The sequence below is a fragment of the Lolium rigidum genome, chromosome 4 (genome assembly GCF_022539505.1).
Source record: "Lolium rigidum isolate FL_2022 chromosome 4, APGP_CSIRO_Lrig_0.1, whole genome shotgun sequence".
Classification (NCBI taxonomy): domain Eukaryota; kingdom Viridiplantae; phylum Streptophyta; class Magnoliopsida; order Poales; family Poaceae; genus Lolium; species Lolium rigidum.
In genome coordinates, this window is record NC_061511.1 from 44,415,580 (window position 1) to 44,429,180 (window position 13,601).

The following is a 13,601-nucleotide window of genomic DNA, read 5'->3' on the forward strand; positions in this document are numbered from 1 at the left end:
TCGATAGTGGGTTCATGCCCGCATTGACACCAGGACGATGACGAGAAAGTTCTAAGGTTGTGTTGTCTTGTTGCCACTAGGGATAAAACATTGATGCTATGTCTAAGGATGTAGTTGTTGATTACATTACGCACCATACTTAATGCAATTGTCCGTTGCTTTGCAACTTAATACTGGAGGGGTTCGGATGATAACTCTGAAGGTGGACTTTTTAGGCATAGATGCAGTTGGATGGCGGTCTATGTACTTTGTCGTAATGCCCAATTAAATCTCACTATAATTATCATGATATGTATGTGCATTGTCATGCTCTCTTTATTTGTCAATTGCCCAACTGTAATTTGTTCACCCAACATGCTGTTTGTCTTATGGGAGAGACACCTCTAGTGAACTGTGGACCCCGGTCCAATTCTCTTTACTGAAATACAATCTACTGCAATACTTGTTCTACTTTTTTTCTGCAAACAATCATCTTCCACACAATACGGTTAATCCTTGTTACAGCAAGCCGGTGAGATTGACAACCTCACTTGTTTCGTTGGGGCAAAGTACTTTGGTTGTGTTGTGCGGGTTCCACGTTGGCGCCGGAATCCCTGGTGTTGCGCCGCACTACATCCCGCCGCCATCAACCTTCAACGTGCTTCTTGGCTCCTCCTGGTTCGATAAACCTTGGTTTCTTTACGAGGGAAAACTTGCTGCTGTGCGCATCATACCTTCCTCTTGGGGTTCCCAACGAACGTGTGAGTTACACGCCATCAAGCATATTTTACGGCGCCGTTGCCGGGGACATCAAGACACGCCTGCAAGGGGAGTCTCCACTTCTCAATCTCTTTACTTTGTTTTTGTCTTGCTTAGTTTTATTTACTACTTTGTTTGCTGCACTAAATCAAAATACAAAAAAAATTAGTTGCTAGTTTTACTTTATTTACTATCTTGTTTACTATATCGAAAACACAAAAAAAATTAGTTTACTTGCATTTACTTTATCTAGTTTGCTTTATTGTCTTGCACTCTATATTAAAAATACAAAAAAATTAGTTACTTGTGTTACCATGTCTAGCTCCGAACCTGTTACTTCTTCGCCTGAAGAATTAGTCTTCACTTTTAAACAAGGGGATGAGGAGAGTTTTAAGGATGCTTGGTCTAGAATTTTTACTTCTTATCGTAAAACTGAACCTCAAATGACTCTAAGTTTGCTCCTTAGTAATTTTTATTTTGGTCTTATGGTTCGCTATAGATATGCTTTGGATACTTTAGTGGGAGGAGATTTCCTTCATTGCAATGGGGATCAAGCTTCTAATGCCATAAAGAAGTTGGTTGCATCACATGATTCAGCTAATAACTTCGATTCAGCCCTCACTAGCATATATAGTAGATTAAACAATCTCGAGATAAGTACATCTCGCTTGAATGATAACTATTGCCACGTTCGTAATCGTCTTGAACAAGTTTTAGTGAACTCTAAACTCTCATTGTGGGATCCTGTCTGTTAAAATTGTTATTGGTGATCGAACTCTCCATGCCTACTGTGATATTATGTATGAATTTTGCCTTATGCCTGAAAGTATTTATAAATCTTTGAAACTTTGGGGAGTTGAGGAAGGAGGAGAAGAGATAACTCTCATTGACAACTCTACTATAATTCCTAATATACTACCGACATCAAACTCGTTCAACCCCTCACACCGTACAGGCCTACGTACATCACATCCTAGAGGTGAGATGACCGTTAGGCGACAGGCGGACGGTGCGGGTGGCGATCTCGTCGCCCAATCGCCGGAGACTGGGGCGCCGCAGCAAGGTCAGTCGGCTGCCGGGGTGCCGGTGCGAGGTTCGTCGGCATCCGGGGGCCGGATGGTGAGCCGCCGGTACTGTCAGAGGTGCCGGGGGTGGCGGACGTATGTTCTTCCGAGAAGCTTTTTGGGAGCCGATTCTGGGCGTTGCAGTCGGACGACGAGGACGAGGTCGGGAGCGCGAGTGAGGAGGAGGTCGAGTCTAGAGGTGAAGGATCGCTTGTTAGAGAAGGAGTTCGTTGGGCATCGTACTTATGTCGCACTCCATCTCCGTCGCGGGACGCGGATCTGTTTGAAGGTTCTTCTGAGCTTAACCAGAGGCAGATGAAGAGACTTCGACGGCGAGATGATCAACGACATGCGACGCGGGCGGCGATGTTCTTCTCTTCAGGCGAAGGTACTGCTTCTTCCTCTTCGTTGCTTGGCAAGAGTTCGAAAGCTGTTGGGCACATAAAATTGCCGGTGCTTGAGCCGTCGGTTTTTGTTGACGAAACCAGTGAAGGTTGGACTACGGTTCGTCGGCGGCGTTGGTCGCCGGCGGCTGTGTCGAAGATCCGAGATCCGGGGTTGACGGCGAATTCAAAATTGTTGACTGTGGGCCAGGCTCGGTTGCGGGCTGGTGCACAGTGTTTAGGGCGCCGTTCTGGCCCAAATAAGATTAAGCAGGCAAGTCAACCTTGCGATCTTTTGGAAGGTGATCGCTCAGGAAGGGTTGCCAAGGTCGGCAACGCAGCTGTTGGGTTCGCGTTCCGCAGATTCTTAGGGTTAACCTGGAAGAAGTGTGCGGCGGCGGCTCCGGTTATCCGACGTCGCACAGCTGAGGTCGGCATGAGTGGAGATGGTGGCCGGGGTAGTTTCAACCCTGGACGAGGTGGTTTCAACCCCGGGCGAGGAGGGTTTGGAGGTGGTCGCGGGAACCATGGTGGCCGCGGTGATTTCGGTGGTGGCCGCGGCGATTTTGGTGGTGGCCGTGGTGACTACGGCTTCGGCGGGGGACGCGGGGACTACGGTGCCGGACGTGCTGGCTACGGCGCCGGTCGAGGCGGCTACGGCTACAACCGTTCGGAATATGTCCCGAGAGGAAGGTTTGGTCATGGACCTGGCCGGAGTAGTACTGGCTATGGTGGTGGCCGTGGTTACCAGGGGAATGGCGCTGGTGCCGGTGGAGGAAGCCGTCAATATGTTCAGGGGGAGTCCAGCAACTCGGGAGGTTCAGGTTTCAGCGGAAATTGGGATAACTCTCGATATGGTGGACAACAGCATAGGTGGAGCTCAGGGCGTGGTGGCGCCATGGTAAACCGAAATAGAGGTCATGATGCGGAAGGTGCTCTTCGAGGGGGCATTGATGCCGATCTTCTGCAACAAACAGTTCAGGCGGTGGTGGCGGGCTGTGACGGCTGTTACAAAGTCTAAGGATGGTGTGGCAGCTCCATCTCCTGTGGTTGTGCGGGCTTCGGAACCAACTGTTGGTGTTGCTCGATGCTTGTGGAGGCTCCGGTTGCTGAGCCTACTACGTCGGCAACGCAACAATTGGGGACGTCTCAGGGGATTCCTGAAGGTTCTGCGATGGCTGCTAATGACAAAGATGGTGAAGGTCAGGGTGCAACTAAGAAGAAAAAGGAAGAGAAAACTGGGTGTTTTCGTTGCAAAAAGCCAGGGCATTATATTGATGATTGCCCTACTCCTTTCTGCGATATTTGTGAGTCTATTCATCATGCCACCTCTGCTTGTCACTTACTGAATGCTCCAAAACCAACTGCTATTCTTCATGGTTATGCAAATGAGGGGCTTATGTTTTTTGAGCTTGCATGTGGGGTGTTCAAGGCTAAAGCAGAAAATCCCAAACTGGCAAAAGTAACTGTTGAAGGTAGTACATTGACTATTCCAGAGATTATTGAACAGCTCAAGAAAATTGTTCCATCTGAAAAGTTTAACTGGGAGGTTTTTCATTTCAAGGACAATATATATAGAGTTAAGCTACCTAGTAAGTTAGAGGTCCAACGCTTGAAGAATTTTGGCACTTACATTTGCACTGACAAGGAGGCTTGTTTGGCTTTTGATTCATGGTCCTCTATTGAGGAGCCCCTACACATGCTCCCAAAGGTTTGGGTTCGGGTCTCGGGGTTGCCATCGGATGTTCGATCGGATTATCTAACACTATGGGGAGTGGGAACTTTATTTGGTAAAACTCTGGATGTAGATATGGCTTATACTCGCAAAAATAAAGTGCTCAGAACCAAGATTGGATGTCTTGATCACAGACTGATCCCTGCAGATAGTGACATGTTTATTAGGAGAGGTTTCTATAAGCTACGCTTTGAAGTGGAGATTGAGGAGGAGTCTCATGAGGTTAATATGGTGGAGGCATCTAATGGGTCTGATGGAAAGAATGATGATAATCAAGGTGAAGAGAAGAATGGAGGAGCTCATGATATGGACATGGATAATAGGGAAAAGGACACAGAGGCAGCACCTAGAGGTAGTGAGCAAGATGGTTCCTTCTCTAAGAATGGAGGGGAAGGTATGCAAGAACAATGTGAATTTTTTGAGGCTATCCAGTTTGGGACTATGGATGCTAATTGTGCTTCTCCAGGTATTCAAAACAGTGCAAAAAATCTGAACCAAATTGACCCTGTTTTCATTCATAAATCTAATATCCAATTTTCTGCACAAAATGACGAACTTTGTGCGTTTTCCCATATAGATACGCTGCAGAATGGAGTGGTGCCTGATGCGATGGGTGTCGGGATCGGTGCATGCTGTCAGCACTCTGCCATTGGGCAGGGGCTGCCTATCGCTGAGTCCGGGCCGCATGCGGCCAGTAGCCGTTCGCCACCTCGCCGACAGAGCTCGCCAGGAGGCGCAGAGGCCGTGTGTCCGGGCGCGTCGCCTCAGGTTGGTGGCAGAGAGGAGGCCAGCTGCATGCGTGTGGTTGCAAGTGGACACAGAGAGGCTGCCGGATTTTCTACGCCTAAAGGATTTGCTTCGCCGGCTGCGGTGGCGCTATCCGAGACACAGAAGATCCAGCAGGAGTCCAGTCAGCCGGGCGGGACACGCCGGGCGAGGCTCACTGCGGCCAATGATTGGCAATCATCTCTGCGAGGATCAGCTGTGCCTCACGTTGCTGTGGCCCGTGGTGAGTTAGCTGCTGGGACTTTTGCAAATAATTTAGATGCTTTACACTTTGATTTTTCGCAGCGATGTGATCACGTTTTGTCTGTTGATTTTATACATACTGAGGTTACAAGTGGTAATGCAGGGGTGGGATCAAGTGCTTCTTTGGGGCAGTCCAAGGGAGGCACGAATGGGGAAGCAATGGCTAAGGGTGTTGGTTCAAGTGTAGGCATGAATGAATCGATGGGGGTTGCCTCATCTTTAGTGTCTTCTGGTAAGCCTTTACATCCTCCAGGGTCCTCTCTAGTGAAAGAGAAATCCTGTGTGAGTTTATCCGTAATTGAAAATTCTATTGATAATTTGGCAGTTCGTCCTACTATGGAGGAGGTTATTGCTTTCGGGGGAATTCCGCAGCCTCCGCTTGATGTGAGATCTAGTACTAGACTGGGTGGCCAGTCTGGTGGGGATATGCTTCAAATGGAAAAGGCTATGAAGATTGCACAGTTGAGGGATGCTTCTTCGTGTGTAGGTAAGTCTTCTTCTCCTAAATTTTCTATTGTCAATATGCCTGAGAGTGAGATTATGCACAAGGCGGAACGGTTGGGTATTTCCTTAGGAAAATCTGAAGGGGAGGTAGTGAAATCTATTAAAGGGATTAAATTGTTAGAAGAGGAACGTATATTAACCATTCTGCAAAAAAATATAGACGAGTATATCAATAAGGAGGAAGATCCTTCAACGCTTGTTATGTCTAAAGTCTCTTCTTTATGTAATGATCTGGTGGAGGATGATTGCATCCCGCTAGATTTAGATGATAATTTAGCACAACTAGACCCGGTAATTAAGGAAAAGAAGACTAGGGTCAGGAAGATCTATGATACTAATAATATTCGTAAAAGTACGAGGAGAAGAATTAAACGACAATTTTCGTAATGCAGAATATAAAAGGTATGAACTGGAATCCTGGGGGTTTTGCGGATACTGCTAAGCATTTGTTTGTAAAAGAGGCAATTAGGGAACATAAATTGGACTTTGTAGCCTTATTAGAGACTGGAAGGTCTAATTTCTCTATTCCTTTTTTAAATCAATTGGCTGCGGGATATAGCTACTCCTGGTTTTGTTTGCCTCCTCATGGTCGATCAGGAGGCATTTTGGTTGGTATTAACTCTGACACACTCGAGGTGCTCAAGGTGAGTACTGGAGACTTTTGTGTTAAGCTGCATATTAAGTGCAAAAGGGATGGTTTTGAATGGATTTTTGTGCCAGTCTATGGGGCTGCCCAAGATGCACATAAGGCTGAATTTTTAGCTGAACTTGTGAGAATTTGTGAGACTGAAACATTACCTATGTTGGTAGGTGGTGATTTCAATATTATTCGAAAGCGCGAGGAAAAAAATAATGATAACTTTAATGCCCGGTGGCCGTTTGTCTTTAATGCCATTATTGAACACTTGAACTTACGAGAAATTGCTCTTTCGGGAAGACAATTTACGTGGGCAAGTCGTCGGGAAATACCAACTTATGAGAAATTGGATAGGGTGCTTGCTTCTATTTCTTGGGAACAAAAATTCCCCCTTGTCACTGTGCGTGCATTGACAAGAGCGGAATCTGACCATACTCCGATTCTTATTGACTCAGGGGTGAAAGCACATTTGGGTAATAAGCCAAAGTTCTCTTTCGAGTTGCATTGGTTGCGACAAGAAGGTTTCTTTGACTTGATTGAGAAGGAGTGGAAGTCCGTTTTAGTGGGGTTGAATCCTATGGATGTGTGGTTGAATAAACTGAGGCATATAAGGAAATTTCTTAAAGGTTGGGCAAAGAACCAAAGTGGGAAATATAAGAAAGAGAGAGATAGGTTATTAGGTCTTATTGATGAATTAGATTTGAAGGCTGAAACGAGTAGCTTATCGATAGTAGAAAGAGAATCGCTTAAAGATGCAAATGATAAACTGAATAGATTACGAAGAGAGGAAGAATCTAAATGGGCACAGCGAGCTAAAGTTAAGCATATCCAAGAAGGGGGGAGCAATACGAGATATTTTCATTTGATTGCAAATGGGAAACATAGAAGAAAGAAAAATTTTCAGTTAGAACAACAGGAGGGAACTATAGTGGGGGAAGATAATTTGAAGGTCTACATTACTGAGTTTTATAAAAAATTATTCGGGGCACCGACATCAAATAACATCTCTTTAGTAGAGGAAGAGGTGCAGGACATCCCTCAGATATCGACTGTTGAGAATGCGATCTTGACAGCTTCTTTCTGCGAGGAGGAGGTTCATGAGGCACTTTTTCGGATGGAACGTAATAAAGCGCCGGGGCTCGATGGTTTTCCGGCAGAGTTTTATCAGACATTTTGGGAAGTAATAAAAGATGACTTGATGGCGCTGTTCAATCAATTTAGTATTGGGGATTTGCCTCTCTACAAGTTGAATTTCGGCGTCATTACTTTATTACCGAAGAAAGAGGATGCGGTGCAAATACAACAATATAGACCTATCTGTCTATTGAATGTATGTTTTAAAATCTTTACCAAAGCTGGTACAAATCGTATTACAGGAATTGCCCCACGAGTTATTAGACCAACACAATCCGCTTTTATGCCGGGAAGGAATATTCTAGAAGGGGTGGTCATTCTTCATGAGACTATTCATGAGCTACATACTAAGAAGTTGGATGGGGTTCTATTTAAGATTGACTTTGAAAAGGCTTATGATAAAGTGAAATGGTCATTCCTACAGCAAACTTTGAGGATGAAGGGGTTTGCCCCTGAATGGTGTAGGATGATCGGTCAATACATCCAAGGGGGTAGTGTAGGAGTTAAGGTAAATGATGACATTGGTCATTACTTCCAAACTAAAAAAGGTTTGAGGCAAGGTGATCCTTTGTCACCTATCCTATTTAATATTGTGGTAGACATGCTTGCTATCTTAATTGAGAGAGCAAAGAATGATGATCGAGGTAGGAGGACTCATTCCTCACCTTGTTGAAGGGGGATCTCTATCCTACAATATGCTGATGATACTATCCTTTTCTTGGAACATGATCTCCGAGAAGGCCGTAAATATGAAACTAATCTTATGCCTTTTTGAAGAGTTATCCGGGCTTAAAATTAATTTCCACAAGAGCGAGATTTTTTGTTTTGGGCAAGCAATGGATGATGTGGACCAGTATAAACAGATCTTTGGATGCGACGCTGGTTCTCTACCTTTTAAATATTTAGGTATTCCTATCCACTTTAGAAAGCTTAAACTTTCTGATTGGTATCCGATGGAGACCCGATTTGAGAGCAAATTGGGATGCTGGAAGGGTCGATTGTTGTCCTATGGGGACAGATTGGTCCTTATCAATTCAGTTTTATCAAGCTTACCGATGTTCTTGCTTTCTTTTCTAGAAATACCCGTTGGGGTAAGGAAAAGATTGGATTTTTATAGGTCTCGCTTCTTCTGGCAATCTGAAGAAAACAAAAGAAAATATAGGCTCACCAAGTGGAATATCGTCGCAGGCCTAGGGATCAAGGGGGTCTTGGTATTGAGGTCCTTGAATTGAAAAATAGATGTTTATTGAGTAAGTGGCTTTATAAACTTCTTAACGAGGATGGGGTGTGGCAGGAGTTGCTGCAGAATAAATACTTAAGACAAAAGACCTTATCCGAGGCACAAGCTAAACCAACAGATTCTCCCTTTTGGAAGGGATTAATGAAGGTTAAAGACGATTTTTTTAGTAGAGGTTTTTTCCAAATTGGTAATGGTACGAATGTACGTTTTTGGGAAGATACATGGTTAGGAAATAAACCTTTAGCACAACAATATCCATCCTTATATAGTATTGTGCATCATAAGAATGTAACAGTAGCTCATGTGTTAGCCCAAACACCTCTGAATATCGGTTTCAGAAGATTGTTGGTGGGAAACAAATGGGCTTTATGGTTACTGATTATGCGAAGACTTATGAGGATTAATTTATCTGATGAGAAGGATCACTTTGTTTGGAAATTGACAACAAATGGCGTGTTTACAGTGAAATCTATGTATGAGGATTTTATGAATGATCACACCCCCTTTTTGCGAAAATATCTTTGGAAAGTTAAAGTTCCTTTAAAGATAAAAATATTTATGTGGTTCTTAAGTAACAAAGTTTTACTCACTAAAGACAATTTAGTCAAGAGAAGATGGAATGGTTGTACAAAATGTGTTTTTTGTGGTGAACAGGGAGACTATTGAGCATTTGTTTATCACTTGTCCTTTAGCTAAACTTCTACGGCGCACGATTGATTTTACTTTTGCTCTCCCACCTCCAACCGAGTATTACCAATATGTTTGGTAAGCTGGCTAAATGGAGTTGATAGACAATCAAAGGCTTTCATCCGTATTGGGGTTTACGCCTTATGCTTGGTCTATACGGAGGACAAGGAATGATATTATTTTTAACAAGAAACCTTCATTTCACTTTTTGTAGGTTATCCATATGGTGTCTGCACAGGTCCAGATTGTGGGCTCTTCGTCACCGGAGGGACAGCGGGATGCTATGGCTACTTTGGATGCACACGGCTCCAGATGGTCGCTCAGGATATCTTGTGCCAGGCTGGCTGGCGGCACAATAGACGGATACAATGATGAGTAGTCCGCTTTTTCTAGTTGTCTTTCGCTGGTTGATTCTTGTATCAATTCTAGGCGAGGCCTAAGATTTTTTATTTTGTACTATCACTTTATTAATAAAAGGCCGTGTGCATCATCACGATGCAGAAGCCGGGGTTTCACTCCCCATTTCGAAAAAAATCTAATATACTACCATACGGAAGTATGTACGATACTTTATCAGTTTGAGTATGTTCTTGCACTATATCTAAGATATTCTAAACCAAGTTTGGTGAAAAAAAATGCAAGTGAGCATGTAGTTTGCACTATATAGCAGAAATACATGCATATGTATACGTAAAAAATGAGTCTACGTAAAAAAATGTATATACTGCCAACAAAGTATTATATATACTACCAAAATAGTCTAATATACTTCATACTACATGTACGTACTCTCCGGTTTGATAGATACTCTCTCTCTCTCTCTCTCTCTCTCTCTCATATATATATATATATATATATATATATATATATATATATATATATATATATATATATATATATATATATATATATAGGAAAGGACTATTCTACAACCTCCTCTAAGAGGTTGTAGAATAGTTATTCTACAACCCCCGGACCGACCGAACCAGCCGTTGCGCTTCCTACCCGGAAAAAATACCCGAACCGGCCCACCTCCCACCCTGAACTTCCACCCTTCTTCCCCCGAGTGGCCTCCAACCATCCCGACGCGCGGGCGACCCCATCGGCGCCATGCTCCACCACGACGCCCCACCAGCCTCCCTGCCGCCGGCAAGCGGATCCAACTCTGGCTGTCCTCCCACCATACTTCCTGTGCGCGCCGCCAGGGATCCCACCTCCGCCACGCGCCGCTGGGCCCCATCTCCACCGCACGCCTCAATGCTGCGTCCCCGGTGACCCCTCCTGCTTCCCCGTTGTCCCCAGCATGGGTCCCCTGCCGGCAAGCTCCCTCTCCGGCAAGGAAACCCGATTCCCCACCTCCTGCTCTCCTCAGTGAACTCCCTCCTGACCAACGCCCTGCCCCCGCCCATCCCAGCCACCGGCGGCGCGCCCCCTCCCCTTCCTCCTTCTCAACCGGTGGGCTGCGCCCCTCCTCGCCCTTCCTTCTTCTCCACTGGCGGTTGTGCCCTTTCATTCCCCTTCATCCTTCTCCACCGGCGGGTGGCGCCCCTCGCGCCCCTCCCTTCCACTTCCTCCTCCTTCTCCCCACCGGCGGCCGCACCCCTAACTTCCACTCCCTTCTCCTTCTCGAGGCAGCCGCGCCCTCCCCTCCACCTCCTCTTTCTTTTCCCCCGGTCGTGCCCCACCTCGGTTCCTCATAGTGCCGACCATGGCCTCCTTTTCATAGTTACAGAAAAATAGCAGTTCACTATTTATGCTTGTATAGTTCGTTGTAACTAAGTTCACAGTTACCCTATGCTAAAGAGGTAACGCTGGCAGCGGTGGCTCATCCCTCACCTGAGTCGCGTAAATCAGCCACCCACCCATACCTCCCCCACAAAAAGTTTACTCGCTCGGCTCCCGCGTGTCCACCGCTTGCCGCCCCGGAAGTTCACCGCGCTAAGATGAACCATCGACCTGCACATGGATGCAGCTCTCTCTTGACCAACGACTAGGATGAGGTCGTCAAGGGAATCTGCTCGAACTTCCTCTGTAGGTAATACCGTTCTCATCACAATACCCATTCTTTTCCGCTTCATAGATAGCTAACACTTATTGATGAATCAATTTGTTAAATAAGTAATTCCTGAAACATGATCAGAGATGAAAAGGATTTTAAAATGATTGATTATGCGATATGCAATTATAGTTTGCTGGAAATCATTTATAATGGTTGCTTAGAAGTTTCATATTTCTGTTTCTGAATTCGCAAGTCCCCATCTCCAAGCAGGCATCGAGCGGTTTTCTTGGCTATTTTGAGCAGTTTGATTAATTAGCTCCAAAAGGGCGTTCATTTATTGTTTTAGTCAGTTATTCATTCAGTTTTGACAGTGGACATGCTTATTTACCAAAAGTTCAATTCTATTGTCGCCAAAGTTCATTTCATACTGTGTTTGCTGAAAGAAAATTTGTTTCATGATGTTCTTTGGTTTTCGGAGTTGGAGATCAGCAGCTTGCAGTGTAACAAGTTCACTTCTATTTTTACAGAAGTTCGTTTCATCTGCATTGTGGGGTTTCCGGCTAGCGATTTTGAACACATGTTGTGACTGTTCAACCCCTTGCTCTGAACCTCTTCGACGCGGGGTCTGAACATCGCCGGTGCTGGCAGCATCAACGCCACCGGCGCACATGGCCAGGAAGTTCACATCATTCATCCATGTAAGCTCGAGTCCCTCCTTTTCCTATGTTCCTCTTGTACAGGAGCCCACTAGCTGGCCTCATTGATCGGTTCAAACGTGATTAGCTACCATTGTACAAAAGGTTCAGTTTATTACAGCGGAGTATATATTAGCTTAGAAAAGGAGATATAAAAGAATGTTGCATTAGAATTATATTACACATTATTATTGTCCTCCTCCAGAAGTCCATCCGTGGTTTTTTTTTCTGGTACATGGGTGGAGATCTAGTATAATTTGTTTTGATTATTATGCTTTGGAAGTGCACTTCGTGAAAATTGGCAATTCATTGTGTAAATTAACAGGAGTTCACGTTTTCCTTCCAATAAATATACCTCTCACTTGTTAGGGAGTTCACTGAAAAATGATAATTTTGGAGTTGAGATAATTTTCGCACGAAAAGTTCACTTTCTAAGTATCAGGGAGTCAATTTTTTCTTGTTAGGTAGTGCAAAGGTTTTAATATTTAACTGCTATTATTTTAGCTTATCCATCATGCAAAACTGTTGTATCAAAAACAAAATGAAAGTTCACATTGCAAAAGATAGCAGTTCGGTGTATAGAATAAAAAAAAATTCACTTTGATGTTACAAAGTTAAATTTGTTTGTACAAATGGAGTTCACCTATCTTTCTCTGTGAGTTCACGTTGTCATTGTTTGACTATGTAAATGATTAGATTCTTGTTAACAAGAGTTTTTTCCTGTTCTAAATCTGCACCAACTGTTTGTTCAGCTGTGTTGTCTAACTAGCTAGCTCTCGGCTCTGACTTGAAGGATCGAAAATAGCCGAGTTCAGTTTTCCACCGGCCATAGTTCCCCAAAATCTCTCTCTTTTATAAGTTCAGTTCTCCAATTTGTGAAAGTTCACTTCTTGAATACGTGAAGTTGACACCTCCCTGATGTTTAAGTTCAGACTATTAATGGTAGTTGGATTATTCATGAAGTTTATTTCTAATATTGGAGGCTATGGGATGGATTATTCCTTTATATTCACTATTTTCTAAGTTCATTGTTATGCACTGGGAGAAGTACACTTGTTGATGCGTTCAAATGAAAAAAATAGAGAAATCTGGGAACATATTGTAATCATGTATGCGTTGTTGATGTGTGGCCAATAAGATAAATTAAGAAGTTCACTTTATTAACCTGGCGAGTTCACTTTTATATTTTAGCGAGTTTTTTGAGTTTGGGACTGGAATTTGAATATTTTATATGGTCTAACTTATGCCCTATTTCTTGTCTAATTTTTGTGCAGATTCACAAAGCCATTCAGATGGCTTCAAGGAGGAGCGATTGGCTGCGTTAATCTATTCTAGAATTATTCCAACTCTCAACAGTTTACTTCTCCAGGTTTATGACATGCTGCACCCAAAGGCTGTCAACTACGGGCAACAGAATGCCTTGGTCAATGGGTTCAACAAGATGGCCACTAAAATCTTTGGTAAGAGATATTGTTTTACTTCTCTCACTAATGTATTGGTTGTTAAGATATAGTGTTAACAGGGTTCTTTGCTTAGTCATCGAATGCTTCTGTTTGGCAGCACTTCGTAGGAGGTAGAACTGCATAATTAAGTGCAATTTATGTGATGCTAATTGCAATAGCTAGTCACCCAGCTGCATGAGGTGCTGAGCTTCTTGAGGGAGACGCGGGACTGCTCCATCTGGGGTGTGTGTGTTCCTTGGCCAGCGAGTGGACTGGCGTTGGAGATTCAAGCGAGTGGACCTAGCCTTCTTGTT